Raw genomic sequence first — 14,252 nt, 5'->3', positions numbered from 1 at the left:
GGTCCCTACTGGACCTCAGCTGCTGTTTCTGTATTGTGCTGTTCATTCAAGGCTGCAGTATTTTAACCAGCAGTGAGGGGGAAATGATCAGTATCTTTCTGTGTTAATTATTCATTTCTAGGAAGTCTGGTAGCTGAAAGACCAAAGAGAGGCATCCAGAATGCTAATTCACTATTTGAAAGCCACTGAAAGAGACAGGACTTGGAAAACTGTTCATTTGATAAAGCCACAGCCTGGGTTAGCATTTTCTGTAAAACTGTGGACAAATTGTGTAATACTGTCAATAAAATGTATATGCCTACTTAAAAAAAAGTAATTTAGTTCATCACACAGATCATCCATAGAGTTATGCAGAAAATTCTTCTGTTTAACAGGATGCTGCACTAGCAAGAGGAACACCTGAAGGAGCTTTGATCCTCTGGAAATCAGCTTTCATTATGATGAAAGATGTCTTCATCCAACATGAGACAGTTTATAAAGTCCAAACTTGTGCTAAACATGATTTCACTAGTCAGATGTTCTATGCTCCTTTGAAGACCTCAAAAGTACTGAAGTTAAAAAGCTCTGAGAATATTTGTTATGAGCAGGAATAAATATTCCAGCTCTACATCAACCTCATGATGGACTAATTCGAACAGACTGGTAGAAAGTCTGCAGGTGAGATATCAATTATTAGCTGGACTAATGCTATGGCAACTACTTTTTCAGAGAGATTTATAAGGTAGATTTACTAAAGATTTTAAAAGAGAAAGGATTTTACTTTATTCTTCAGGCAAATGGTAACAGTGAATTAATGTTTCTTGGAAAATCATTATGGTAATTTTTCTTCATCTTTTGTTAAACATATTCATGCTTTGAGTGAAAAGGCTTAGCCTTAAGAAAGCACAATGCAGCCCACACACAAATTGATGAATTCCTGGAATGGTAATAGAAAAGAGTATTTTGCATCGCTTCTTACTGAGACTAAATATTAGTAACTAAAATGTTATATTAAAAAGGTCCAGACATTGCCTTTGTTACTTTCTTACCAGGAAGACACAGAACTCATAGGAAAAAAAGGGCACATTTATATCAAATAACTTCTTAGAACACTAATGTCAGGGAAAAATAAATCCCTCTTAAACGTTAGTTTTTATTTACAGTTTTATCATTCATTACTACTAAGTACGGAGAGATATGAAACCTGCAGCAAATGCCATTTTCCTTTCTAAAAGCCAGTATCTAGCCTTAATTTAAATGCAAGATTTGCCAAATAAAGACATATGTAACCCAAGACAATAAATAAATAAATATTCACAAAAAAAAAAAAAAAAGATTTCATTTTCATTCCTTTCCCCAGAGTTTTAATAAATTATGTTAAAGTTTTTCAGTGATTCTAAATTCACATTTCCTAGACCATGGATCTTTTTCCTTATTGTGAGGGTGTCAAGGTGGATTTGTTTCATTCACTTAGAAGGTTATTCAGATAATGACAGAAAATGCAGAAGTGAAAGGCAAGTGAAGGGGAAACTGGGAAAAGCCCCATGTAGAACTCTTAACTCTTGCTGGTAGTGCAGCTCAAGAATGTCCATATTGTGTAAAACTGAAAAGCATAAAGCTCCTGATCAACAAGGAGATATTAATAAAATTGTGAATTTCATAACTTCAGGAAGACAAATAATAGCTCAAGAAAAACATTTTTGTTTGAAAAAATACAGCTATTTGCTAAATAATTTAATGATAACCAGCAAAAACTAAATCAATGATTTGATTTACATTCTCTGTGGAGGTGAATTCTAGAAAACACTGGTCAATGTTCACTCAATTTCGGTTTAGGGAACAGACTCAACCAAAACCTAGCAGACTCCCAGGCAACTCTGGCTCATGCAGTATAGCATGCATAGGCTCAAGCTGGGTGTTGCAGTGCTCATGAATTTATGAGCTATAAAACCACTGGTAGTGTAAAAGGCAGCAGCCCCTGCTCCAAAAGTAGCCTGCCTGTACTAGCATGATTCCAAACAACATCCAGAGTAGATGGATCTAAAGATCAGCAGTTTGCTCCCTGGAGGGGCATCCTTGCCATGCATCATACTGTATTTTGGACAGCCTTTCCTGTTTGCAGACAGTCAAGTGACTCAACCACATGTCTTGTGAGGACAGAGAGAAATATGCTGAGAAAAAAAGAAAGTCAGGACAGCTTGAAGTCTGCAGTTGCTAACCAGAAAGTAACTTCTTATGCTAGAGCAAGCTGTTCATAAACATTTTCACTTTAAACTAGAATGTTAGCTGATGAGCTCGTGTGTTATCTCGCGCAGGGAATCGAAACTCCCAGCAAAAACCAAAGCAGTTGTTCCAACCCTCAAAACTACAGTCCCTAAATCAGATCTAAAATATATATATATATATATATATATAAATGAAATCTTCTCTTATGAAAATTGGGACTAATATGGAGATCGGGCAAACCTTAAGGCACCCACTGAGCAATAAAGGTGAAACAAAGCCTTCCCCTCTGCAGAAATAATGGGAATTCAAAGTGTAAATAATTCTGAGGTGAGGTAGTTGTAATACTTCCCGTGATGGGTTTTCAATGCTGTTTATACTAAAAGGCTAACAAATTATCACCTGATAGCTGTCAGCAGACCAAGCATTAGCACAGAATATGTGAAGTATCTAATCTACCTTGTGGAGCATCCATGAAGGCTATGAACTTTCAGCTCTGTAAATAGCTGAAAACCCCCTGTGGTTTCCTATTTCATTGAACTGGCTGAAGGGGAGAGTCAGCACATCTGCTGTTTAACCTTCGTTTCTTAGTATTCCATTGTGTTAGAACGAAACAAGTAAGAAATGCAAGTATGGCCAGGCAGCAATGTCAGCAGTGGCTTAGCAGCCCTTGAACAGCAGCCAGTTAGCTGAAGATGCTCCCTGGCAGAATGGTGTCCCAAAGCATACATTTGATACAATAACTATTAACTGCCAGTTCATCAGCAGTGTGCAGTCACGGCATGAGAGCTGTTAACCTAAGAATCACTTAGGCTTGGAGGGAAGATTTCTTTTTGCTTCTCCAGCTGTCCCCTAACTTCCTACATTCCTGTGTCACACCAGCATCTCAGCACTGCTGCTGTCGCTTCCCACAGGGAGGAGAGCAAGCCATCTCAGCACTTTCGATGCTTCCACATTAAATGGCCTTTTTTTTTCCATTTCCTGTCACGAAGACAAGATTGCAATGGCTGAACCTTTGAAAAGCATTGGCTCAACATCTTGCCTGCCAGAGGCGCATCCTGTTATTGTAGTCACTGTGCTTCCATCTTGCACCAGCTGATCCTCTGTCTGGGTTTATTTCAGCAGTGTTATTTCCAGCACCTGGCAGCACAGCAGATCTTGGCTAGATCATCTTGTTCCCAGCTGATTTTTCCAGATTTCTAGCTTTGGTCTGTCACTTCGGTTTTTCCCTCCCCCTGACACAAACCGCATAACCATTTTTAGCTTGATCATGTTTTGCTACGTGGGAATTGGCATACAGCCGCCTCAGGAGTACATCTGTGACTTGTGGAAAGCACAGAGGGGGACTGACCCTGGGCAGCACACTGACGAGTACGCTTGTGGTAACATTGTGCTGAACATTTCACAGGAAGGCACAGGTGGTTCTGAGCACCCACTTCAGCAGGCAGAGTCACTGCATCTTGGTGGCTTCGGTGAATCTGCATTCCTGGAAAATAGCCATGGTTTTGTCCCTGACACCCAGGAGGTGGAGGACATCGGTTCTGTGGTACATGGAACAGAGTAGGAGGTACCCTTGGGAGACTGGTACAGTGCGTAAATACTCACCTTGGCCAGGCAGAAACGCACGCTGGTCTTGATTACTGTTCTCTGATTCATCTTCAGCTGTGCAAAACAAACTAACTCCTTTAAAAAGGCAAAAACAAAACAATAGAAAACCAAACAAACACAAGAAAAAAAAACCCAAGCCAAACAACAGAAAAAAAGCTACTTATTACTTCTCAGATGGGAAGAGCAGCTGCCAGGGTTAACAGCACTTTGGGATGCTCTCCCTCTTCCAATAAAGCTCTGAAAGCTCTCCAAAGACCCCTCTGACAGAGGCATTATAATAATGGGGTCACATCCCAAAAATCATCTTAAAATATTTGCAACTTGCTGTTGCAAAAAAATTTGTGTAGGAATAGATTTACAGGAAGATGAATTTTCTGCATTAAAAAAAAGAAGGAACGCAAGGCAAAGGCAAATTTAATTTTAAATAGAAAGCTGAAGGTAAGATTATTCTCTTGGAGAAAATAATTACTCATTAAAGCTATGGAAGTCCAGATGCAATTTTTAAAATTCTCTTCTAGTGAGAACCAAATGGAGATTATTATTTTTTCTTATATATATGAAACTTTTTGCATATTTATGGAAAAAGGGTAGAATTCAACCAGCGTAGCCCATTGTTTCTGGCAGCTTCCAGATGTGCAGTGAACTAGGAGTACTGGAATACAATGTTATTCAAAAGCAAATCAGACTTGAATAGGGAAAGAGATTGCAATTTGGAGGCTTTTTTATTTACCAACTTATTGTTCTTTGTGATTATCTGACAAAGCACTGGAAGAACAAGGTCTTTGAAAAAGGTAAACATGCAGCCTAGCTTGAAGATAAGACTTACATATCTTCTGTATCTATGTAATGATCCTCTTCAGAAACTTGCAAAGAGGAGAACAATCAAAATAAAACAGGAGTAGCAGGGAGGGAAAGGGATCTTGGGAGGTCTGTAGACCAGCTGCCTGCTCCACGCTGGGTCAGATGCGAAATCAGATGAGTTTGCTCATCCAGCTCTATTCCAGCTAAGGCTTGGAAATCTCCAAGGATCAAGATGGTGTTACCTCCCTGTGCTGTCATGTGGGAAAAGGCACTTTCATTTACCTCCATTCTCTCTAGCCTGGTTTTCACGCCTTGCTACATGCCAGGGCACAGAACTGGCCCCACTGGCATCTCTGGCATGGCTCTGCCTGCCTGGGCCCAGGCTGTGTGCTGCTCCCACCCAAGTGCATGGACCCCATTGGAACCATTCCTCACCCTGTCACAGCCCCTCAAACAGCAGCCCTGCCCTCGTGCATATTGACTGGTCTGTTCCCATTTGGTGTCATATGAAATTATAGAACGACTTCAAGAAGAGGAGGGGTTTTAAGTGTTTATTGAAATAAAATTGAGATTAAGAAACTTTTTTTTTTCAGTAACCTGAAAGGAAAGGAGAAAGAAAGAATATAAAAAGAAGAAAAAAAGGAGACAAATGAAATCGCTCCCTTAAATTGGTCCTTCATTCGGGACCAATTGCCTGTTGACAGCTGTGGTGGTGGCTTTCTGAAGCATTGTGTGTTTCAGACAGAATCTAGGCAAGCAATCTTGCCCAGAATCCTGGGGGACCAGACCTTTACCCACGATGAACTAAACGCAGTTGGGTTATGTTAGATTCGTAAATGCTATGGAAATGGCCTCAAGAACCTTGTGAGATTTTGGAAATTTTCTTCCTTCTCCTAAACGTGCAAACCTGATGCAAGCTGTTATTTCTAGTTTGAAATCAACATTCCTAACCAGCCTCTCCCCCTGTCCAAGAGATCTCATGAGAAGAGTTATAGCAGCTGCCCAGAACTTCAGGAGGAGAAAAGTGCAGCCACATAGTCTTGTCTGGTTGGAAAGGGATGACTGGAAACCTCTCATTCAGCCTCCTGTACAATCCTCCTTTAGGCTCATCAGAGAAGGCAGCAGTCACTGCTCTCAACCCCGTGGCTGTGCTGTACATCCTGCATGAAGTCGTAAAACTGTTAAAGATATGCTGGCCTTGTACCTGTGGTGCAAGACCAAGCTGTCACCTGCATACAGAAATGATTCCTGCCCAGGAAATGCAAAAGGCTTCACAGAGAGCAGGAGGAAAAAACCTCAGGTCCTTGTCAGTCTCAGCTCACCTCAGGTGCTGGCCTGTTGTTTCAAGAGCGAGAGAGGAAAGATGAACGTTGCTTGTACGACACTTCCTCATCCAGGAGCTACAGACACCAGGTGCTCCCCAGCTTCCCCTGGCCAGGATCCACCACCTGCACACAGCAGGGCTGTGCCTGGCATCTTCAATCACTGTGTCCCTGCTAAAGTATCCTTGGGAACCTGCCATGGCACTTCACAATTACTGGGAGTTGGGCATCAGTCATTTGGTCAGCCCTTGGACGAAACTCCTTTAGACTTCAAGATGGGTTTGAACCTGTGGAAGAAAGGGAACATGGGGCATTTGTTAGTGCTCTGTGTCTCTGACAGTCAAACAAGGCTCAGTACCTCTGATTTTTGAATGATAAGAGTATAGAAAGAAATGCATTCCCTTGCATTTCACACAGCTTTCAAATTTTCCTCAAAGCCAGAAGTAGAGGCAACATTGAGGGATCTCTGTCTCCTTGATCATTCATAGTTGTAGCAGGCTTGGGAGTCCATAGCTGTGTGCTCTGATTTAGCAGCAACTGAGTGTTCAAGATCTAGCATGTCTTGTTTCTGCAATGGGCTGTCTGTCACATGCCATGAGACCCCTGAGAAGATCTCCTGTCTTTCACTGTTAGTCAAGGGCATATAATCCAATAGCTTTTTCATAACTTTAACCTTCCATGTGTGAACACCCACTCAGTCTCTGTGTCTGTAAGGCAGGTACCCTCCGCTATTAGAAATGGCTACTTAATCACATCTGTGGTCAGCAGACCCAGGTGGTGAACCACTCGCAGATGGCACTTATCCGTAACTTCTCTATGGTGGCCGCTGGGGTGTTATTGGCTGGAATTCTGGATCACGGAGCAATGGGGACAAGAAGAGGCAGCAGCTCTTATAGAGAAACCCTGCACCATGGCCTTGCAATTACATGTAAAGTTGTGCATCTGTGTTGGCTCTGGGGGACACCCACAGAGACCCCAAGTGATATCATCACAGAGATTTCCAATTCACAGGTAGCTTCAATCCAAGCTTGTCCCCTTCCTGTTCCCTCAACGGGCAGCGAAGGAGGGCACTTGAGGGAATGCAAGACTTACAAGCAGTGACAGCAACCTACTAACAAGCTGAGCCCCTGTGTGTGTGTGTACCAGCACCCTGGCATTTTAACGTTGTCTCTGGTATAAATATCCTCTTCAAATCCTGCACACTCCTTCTTCAGCCTTTTTACTAGAGGATCCTCGTTGATGAATTCCCTATGGGCTTGTAAACGTTTCTGCACCTTATTATTTGCCCCTTACGGATAGAAGCCTTGGAGCTTCATTAACAAAGATTATCATTGTGAGCCATGACGAATTCCTCCCAAAGCACTTCCATCTCTCATGACCATTTTAAAGTTTAAAAATAAATGCCAGCTGCCCCTCTTTGCCGGCACTTGTGAAGAAGTACAATGGCAGCCTGATAAGATTATTGCTGGGGCTGATCACATGTTGGTTTGTGTCCAAGGTCCCAAAAGGGAGCTTATTTTGCTTTACGAATCAGAGAATAATTTCTTTAATGTTAACAGGAAATAGAAAAACCAAGCCTAACCGTATGCTGCCACACTGACTTGCTTGCAGCAATGAACTTTGCAACCTTGTAAAAATTGAGGGACCAAAAAATAAACTCAAAATATTAACTCACTTGAAACATGACAGGAAATACTGTGACTTGCTCTGGCTGCAGCTTGCAATGTTCATTTTTTTGTTCAGTTTGCAACCATCATTATCCAAATCAATCTAGATATGGAAGGAAAACAAAGCCATTTTGTTTGCACCCCTACATGCAAAGATGCATCCTTGGGCTTTTTTGCTGTTACTATTCAAAGTTGCAACCTGCACAGCTGTGTATCGAGGGCAAAGCCAAGCAGACTGTATAGTCCCAGTTTAGCTCAAGTTCTTCTCTACCTGTAGTTCAAGGAGCATTAAGTTTGGGTAAAAAGGGAGCCCCACACTGTCTGCAACAGCCCAGGTAATAGTAATTGAGCTATTTGTATTTCAAATTACTGTGACCAGGCTGACTGATACCAACAGGGAAGGCAGTCTCCTTTTCAAGATGCCTTTTAACATTCTTAGTAAGTCTTGAGGAAAGCCTCTATGGCTTAAGGAGATCTTAATAACTAGCTGGCAACTTTGAATAGAAGCATAAGTCTTCAGTGCATTCCATGGGAAGGGCCATCTTCACTTCTGAAGTAGCTATCAAGCACGCCAGTATTAAATCAGTTCTGGCATCCCTTCCAGTAACTTGGTAGAAACAACTCTAGAGAACAACAAGCTTGAACTCTGAAGAAAGAAAAAATTGAAACAGCAAGTTTGGTTTTTTTTCTTTTCAGAGCACAGATAACTTCTGAATGTGTTTGTTTATGCTGAAAGAACATGAAGCCACAGAGCATGGGTATAATACATTGTCCTCTAGGTTTGTGATAAAAACTAGATGTAATAAAACTCCCATTCTGATCCAAGACTGACTGAGTGTTTACATCTTCCCACTACAATCAGGATAAAAGTGGAGGTCAGGAAAAGACATTCTTTAAGATATTTTTCTTAAGCAAGCGGTTGTTTCAATCTGTTCTAAAGATTTCAGTGATTTCAGAGCACCAAGCAAAACCTGTGTATTTATTCAGCTTCGCTATTGCTTTTTTTAGACCATGTTGATATTCTGCACAGGAGCTTCAGACATCTGATTGCCTGGCTTGACTGCAGCAGGATGGCAATAGGAATTGACATGATTGAAACAGATCCAGAAGTCTTCTGTAAAGAGTGGTGAAACTAGAAAAAATATTTACTGTTTCTTAGGCGAATTGATTCATAGTTCCTCTCCCCCTGCCTTCCTCCTGTTTCCCTGATACAGAGATGACTATGTGGGTTTGGTGACTGCCTTGGTGTGCACAGAGCTCATAGCAAAGATCCTGAACTCGAACACCTCTCCCAAAATTCGTGATGTTCTCTTGTTTCCAGAAGTAGTTTTTCCCACTTATAAACTAATAAACCAAGAAAAACTTGTTTTCTTCAACTAATTAGTGGAGAAAATGAAACTATTTCAATATAAACTTTATAAAGAAATCTAAATACTTCTCCTAAAATCACAGTCTTCCTCTGGGGTGGAGGCTGCAAGGTTTTCACCCTCTCAGTGCAACCTTCACAGATTTTCAAACTGTAAAACTCATGCTGAGTATCAAGGCCTGCTGGTGCTGGATGAATGCAGCAGAACAACCTATTTCTCTTACCTGCTCCTTTCTTAACAACCCCTCCTGCTGCATGCCACCCCCCTCTCCCACCCAACCTTTGCACTACCTCAATATCTGCACAAGCAAACCTTGCCGACCACCAAATGGGTTCTGTTATCTGAGTGCTCAGCAGAAGATACGTACTGTTGTAACCTAAACATAACCTGTCAAGTTTTAAGAGGCTCTCAGACTGCTTCTGCTTTCACTCAAATAGCTCTTCACCAAGTTTTCCTCCTCTTTTACCCCATTTTCTTTCAGTTATTTCATTTTTTCACTTTCTCTGGGGTGAGCCTTTGTTTCTACTGCAGTGCTGGTGGCTGTTGCTGGAAATGAAACTGATGCTCAAGCACATTCAGATGATTAGCTGACTTGGGCTTCTGCACCTGCTGTAAGAGCTATCTTTGCTCTACGTTATGACTCTCTTCTCACAAAAATAATGAAAATTCTTTTCAGACCAGTTCTTTCTTGTTTTCTCCCTTTCTCTTTGCCAGATCCACCTCTTCTTTGTGTTTCTTTACCCTCTGAAACATTTTATTCTCTGGGAGAGCAGCTGGAAGTATTTGCTTTCCCTTATAGACCTCAGCACTGAGACCTTGGTGTGCTCAGAGACTGGCAGGCATCTCAGTAGAGGCTGTTTGCACCTAGAGGAAGACCAGTCCCTGCAGTCTAAGTGTGCTCAAAGACTTTGCTTCTCTGAAAGGCCCTCAGTACCTCCCAGCTTAGCGCATGAAGCAGACTGTTTTAATGCACACATGTCACGTTGCATTAGCGTGGACCATTGCATCACTAGTGTAGTATCCTGTCTCCACTGGAGACATAAATGAATGTCCAGGCACCAACAGCAATTGTTTAGCTTCAGGCATTTCCTGCAATGGATGTGGTTTCTGTCTCTTCTGTAACCACTGAAGAATTTATTTCCTGATCTTGACTAATCTCCCGGTATCGCAGTATGATTTTTGTTGAGTGTTTTGAGGAAACATTACAGCAACTCAGCTACCCCAGTTCCATGTCAGATGTCAGTGGCTGAATGTCCAACTGGAGACCAGTAACAAGTGCTGTCCCTCAGAAGTCAGTGCTGGGAGCGATCCTGTTCAGCATCTTTGTCGCTGACATGGACATGACAGGTTTGCTGATGACACCAAGCTGTGTGATTCAGTTGTTACGCTGCAGGGAAGGAATGCCATCCAGAGGGACCTTGACACGCTTGTGAGGTGGGCTGTTGCCAACCCATGACCAGCAGGTCAAAGGAGGTGATCCTGCCCCTCTACTCTGCTCTCATGAGACCTCACTTGGAGTATTGTGTGCAGTTCTGGTGTTCTCAACATAAAAAGGACATGAAACTGTTGGAACAAGTCCAGAGGAGGGCCACGAGGGTGATCAGGGGACTGGAGCACCTCCTGTATGAAGATAGGCTGATAAAGTTGGGGCTGTTCAGCCTGGAGAAGAGAAGGCTGCATGGAGACCTCATAGCAGCCTTCCAGTATCTGAAGGGGGCCTATGGGGATGCTGGAAAGGGATTCTTCATCAGAGACTGTACTGGTAGGACAGGGGGTAATGGATTTAAACTTAAACAGGGGAAGTATAGATTAGATATAAGGAAGAAATTCTTTACTGTTAGGGTGGTGAGGCACTGGAATGGGTTGCCCAGGGAAGTTGTGAATGCTCCATCCCTGGCAGTGTTCAAGGCCTGTCTGGACAGAGCCTTGGGTGACATGGTTTAGTGTGAGGAGTCACTGCCCATGGCAGGGGGTTGGAATTAGATGATCTTAAGGTCTTTTCCAACCCAAACCATTCTATGATTCTATATATGACAGATAAGGCTGACATGCTTTGCTGAGGACTACCTAAAGTATTTGCAGCAGTGATCCACTTTCAAGCATGCAATGTCATCAAGAAGGTGGTGTTAAGTTGATAAAGGTGCTCTTTTCTTCCATCCTCAGGTACTTCAGTTCGCATGGTTACATACATTCTTCATGTATATTTCTCCTTAGCCATTTGTGATTTCTATTTATAAGGAAATCATAGCACTGCAGGCATCATGGTGTTGTGTACCCATTGCTATTACAGATACCTGTGGCATGCAGAGCTTGTGCACTGATGTGGTGGTGGCCCTTGAGTGAAGGCACAAGCAAGAGAGAGGAAAAGCCATACAGAGGTCATGGTTTCTCCTTGCACTGGTCATGTCCACGGCAACTTATGGGGAAGCATTCATGCATCCTCCAAGGAGCCACTTCTGCTTAGCTTTGGACCTGCCTGCTGCTGTCTTCATTGGGTAGCCTGCAACAGCTTATTTCTAGAGCAGAGTGAGCTTTGCCAGGAAGCAAAATGGAAACTGGTGGTTTGAACAAGGTCACAAATCAACAGGAATAACTGGGGAGAAGAACTGAGGAAATCAGTTTACAAACCTCAGCAACTACACCATTCTGTTTACTACTCTGGTACCAACAGCACAAGCATACAGATCTTCTGAAGGGGCATACTGGTGATGAACAGCTGTTTTCCAAAGTTTTTTTCCAAGGGGCTTACCAAAGGAACTATACACTTGCTGTGGCGTTACAGGTGAAACTGCCCCATTGCAAGAGCAGTAGAACATGGTGCCCTGGAAAGTAATGGTCCTCAGCTCAGATAATACGTTTGTATTGTCCTGCCCTGTCAAAGTTAATTGCTAGATTGCTATACAGATGTGGAATCGGCAGTAGCCCAAGTCTGCATACAAGGATTTGAAGCCCCGTGGATACTAATAGCTGTTGGCTAGTGGTCATGCTGTGCAGGGGAGCAACTAGCTGACCTTCCAACTAAGGGCAAACAGACGTGTCTTTATACGTGAGAGATGCAGGACTGAAAACCATGTCTTGGGTAGCAAAGTTTGGCCCTGCTTCCATTTATACTGCTGGTGCAAAAGTCTGGATGCTGGTTTCAGCTGCATGGGAAGACCTGTGTGACTGGGAACATCTCTGGAGGGAGACCTAAATACTTATCAGATCTGTAGGGTAGTCTCTTAAATAAAAAAAAAAAAAAAGAAAAGTTCCTTTTTTAATCTGCATGATAAAGCCTGCACTACAAAAATCCCATCTTTCCCAAAAAGTGTTTGCTAATGCTTGTAAATAAACACGTTTCCCACAGGCTACTTTCTTATTTTTCCTCCCTTAAAGACACAGCTCTGAAGGTTTGGGTCAGCAACCCAAACCGTCAGGAGAGGGGATTCTGCTTATTGCACCATATACCTAGCTACTAACTTATACCAGTGCAAATTTGGCTGTGGAGGAATTTGGTCCAGTCTCAGTAGCAAAGCAAAGTCTCTTAAGTTAGGCGAAATTACATCACTGGGGCTCAACTTGCTCTGGGTACTATTTCCTTAGGATTTCATAATGAAAACCAGGTGCCCACCACAAGCAAACCTTAGCACAGCTAGATGAATGCAAGGTCCTAACGCTGCAGTTGCTGGAGATGGGGAGGATTTCTCTGCAGTTCTGCCACACAGGAAAACTGTAGGGTATTTGGGTGCATCCCCAGAGGAGACAGCATATTTTGGTCCTCTGTGCTGCCCGGCCCTCATCACTTTGCCAGGAGCTCATTCAGTGACTGCCATAATTAACGCAGAATGAAAATATGGTGATGCAGAATGAGCATCCACAGATCAGTGATACCTGCGTGCATATAAAAGCATGTTAGGTGTACACAAAGAAGGTGATTATTCTTCCTAAAGGCAACATACCAAGCACCTCACTGGAAAGTGGTTACATATGAGTGCGTTTCTGCTCCCTGATTTTTTGTTCAAAGGAATAGCAATGCTTACTGTGAATTTCCTTTATATACATTCATTTTTCACCTGCAAATAAGGATTCACAGGAGGTCCCAGATAACCTCTTCAGCACTGATGTTAAGTGTCAGCTTCGTCTGTCTGTGCTGCCCTTTGTGTTCAGCTGCTTTCTTTGTTATGTTACTTGGAAAATAAGGAGGATTTTGGTTTGGGGTGTTTGGTGTTTTTTTTTTCCTTTCATCTCTTTATCTTTCTTTTTTCCTTCATCACTTTTTCTTGCCAAACATCTGTCAGATGAACTGCACTGCTTTCTTTGGTAACCAATAAGAACGCTTGTGCCCAAACCTTCTGAAGTCGTTTTTACCTGATCTTTCATGAAATGACCCCCAGCCCTACACCCACCTTGTTTTTCAAACAAACAGATCAATCTGTGTTTTGCAATAGTCATCCCAACCCTTGGTACTGGGACCTAGATAACAAAAAGAAGCCTGCTGCTTACAGATGAGTGACAGCACTTATCCTTAATGGAAATGGCTTTTATGTTTGATGTTATGCCCCCAGGAAAATTACAGTACTTGTTGGGAGGTGAACATCATTCATGCTTTGGTGCACAAATTGTTACTAATCAGGCAATCACTGATGTGAACTGTGTATGCAATTACCAAGTTCGATCAGTTTTTCCACTGTGTTGTGATAAGCATGAGCAACCTTTTTAGGCACTCATGAGCTTTTTTTATGGAGAATTAAACCACCTTAAAAAATACGTATGCAAACAATATTCAAGTCTTACTTTGTTTCTATTTTAAACATCATAAATAATACATATTATTCCTTTTGTTCTGTTACTCAAAGCTTCTCAGACATTGAACTATCTCCTAGTGGGAGGTCCAGATGTGAAAAACTGCAAAAGAAATGTCTCTTGCTGTTTGAGTTCTTCTTCCTCTGAACAGATTTTGCCACAGGCATGTTCCCTTTAAAAATGCAGCTTGGCCTTGTTGATCAACAGTGCTGCAGTAAACTGTCATGTTTGTAAGTCGTTACAGGTATACATTTTACAGTGGAGTGGTCAAGCTCCAGCCCGATTTCCCCGCCTGCACCCTGGGCAAGTTACTGTATGTACAACCCCTGTTCAAAAGAGTTGGTCTGGTAGAGAAAAAAGAGCAAAGTGGCATAACCAGGGACATCTGAACCCATGTGTCATAGTCAGCTCGTATTCTTAGCTACTTACAGTCGCCGCATCAACAGCAAGAACCATATTGGAGAACACTAATGCTGGCCCAAAATGTAGGGGAGACCACCCAT

At 42.4% G+C, this 14,252-nt stretch overlaps 1 long non-coding RNA gene across 1 annotated transcript; it reads left to right on the top strand.

The window, feature by feature from the left end:
- Positions 1 to 330: 330 nt before the first annotated feature.
- LOC133216504 (uncharacterized) lies at positions 331 to 8,768 on the top strand. Its single transcript, XR_009726659.1, has 2 exons — positions 331 to 657; positions 8,609 to 8,768. It is a non-coding gene; the product is annotated as an uncharacterized LOC133216504 (long non-coding RNA).
- Positions 8,769 to 14,252: the final 5,484 nt, after the last annotated feature.

The sequence above is a fragment of the Neopsephotus bourkii genome, unplaced genomic scaffold (genome assembly GCF_033783945.1).
Source record: "Neopsephotus bourkii isolate Nb327-2 ecotype Australia unplaced genomic scaffold, CSIRO-AGI_Nbou_v1 NB_1057, whole genome shotgun sequence".
Taxonomy (NCBI): domain Eukaryota; kingdom Metazoa; phylum Chordata; class Aves; order Psittaciformes; family Psittacidae; genus Neopsephotus; species Neopsephotus bourkii.
Note: the sequence above shows the minus strand (reverse complement) of the source record. Positions and strands in the feature narration are given on the sequence as shown.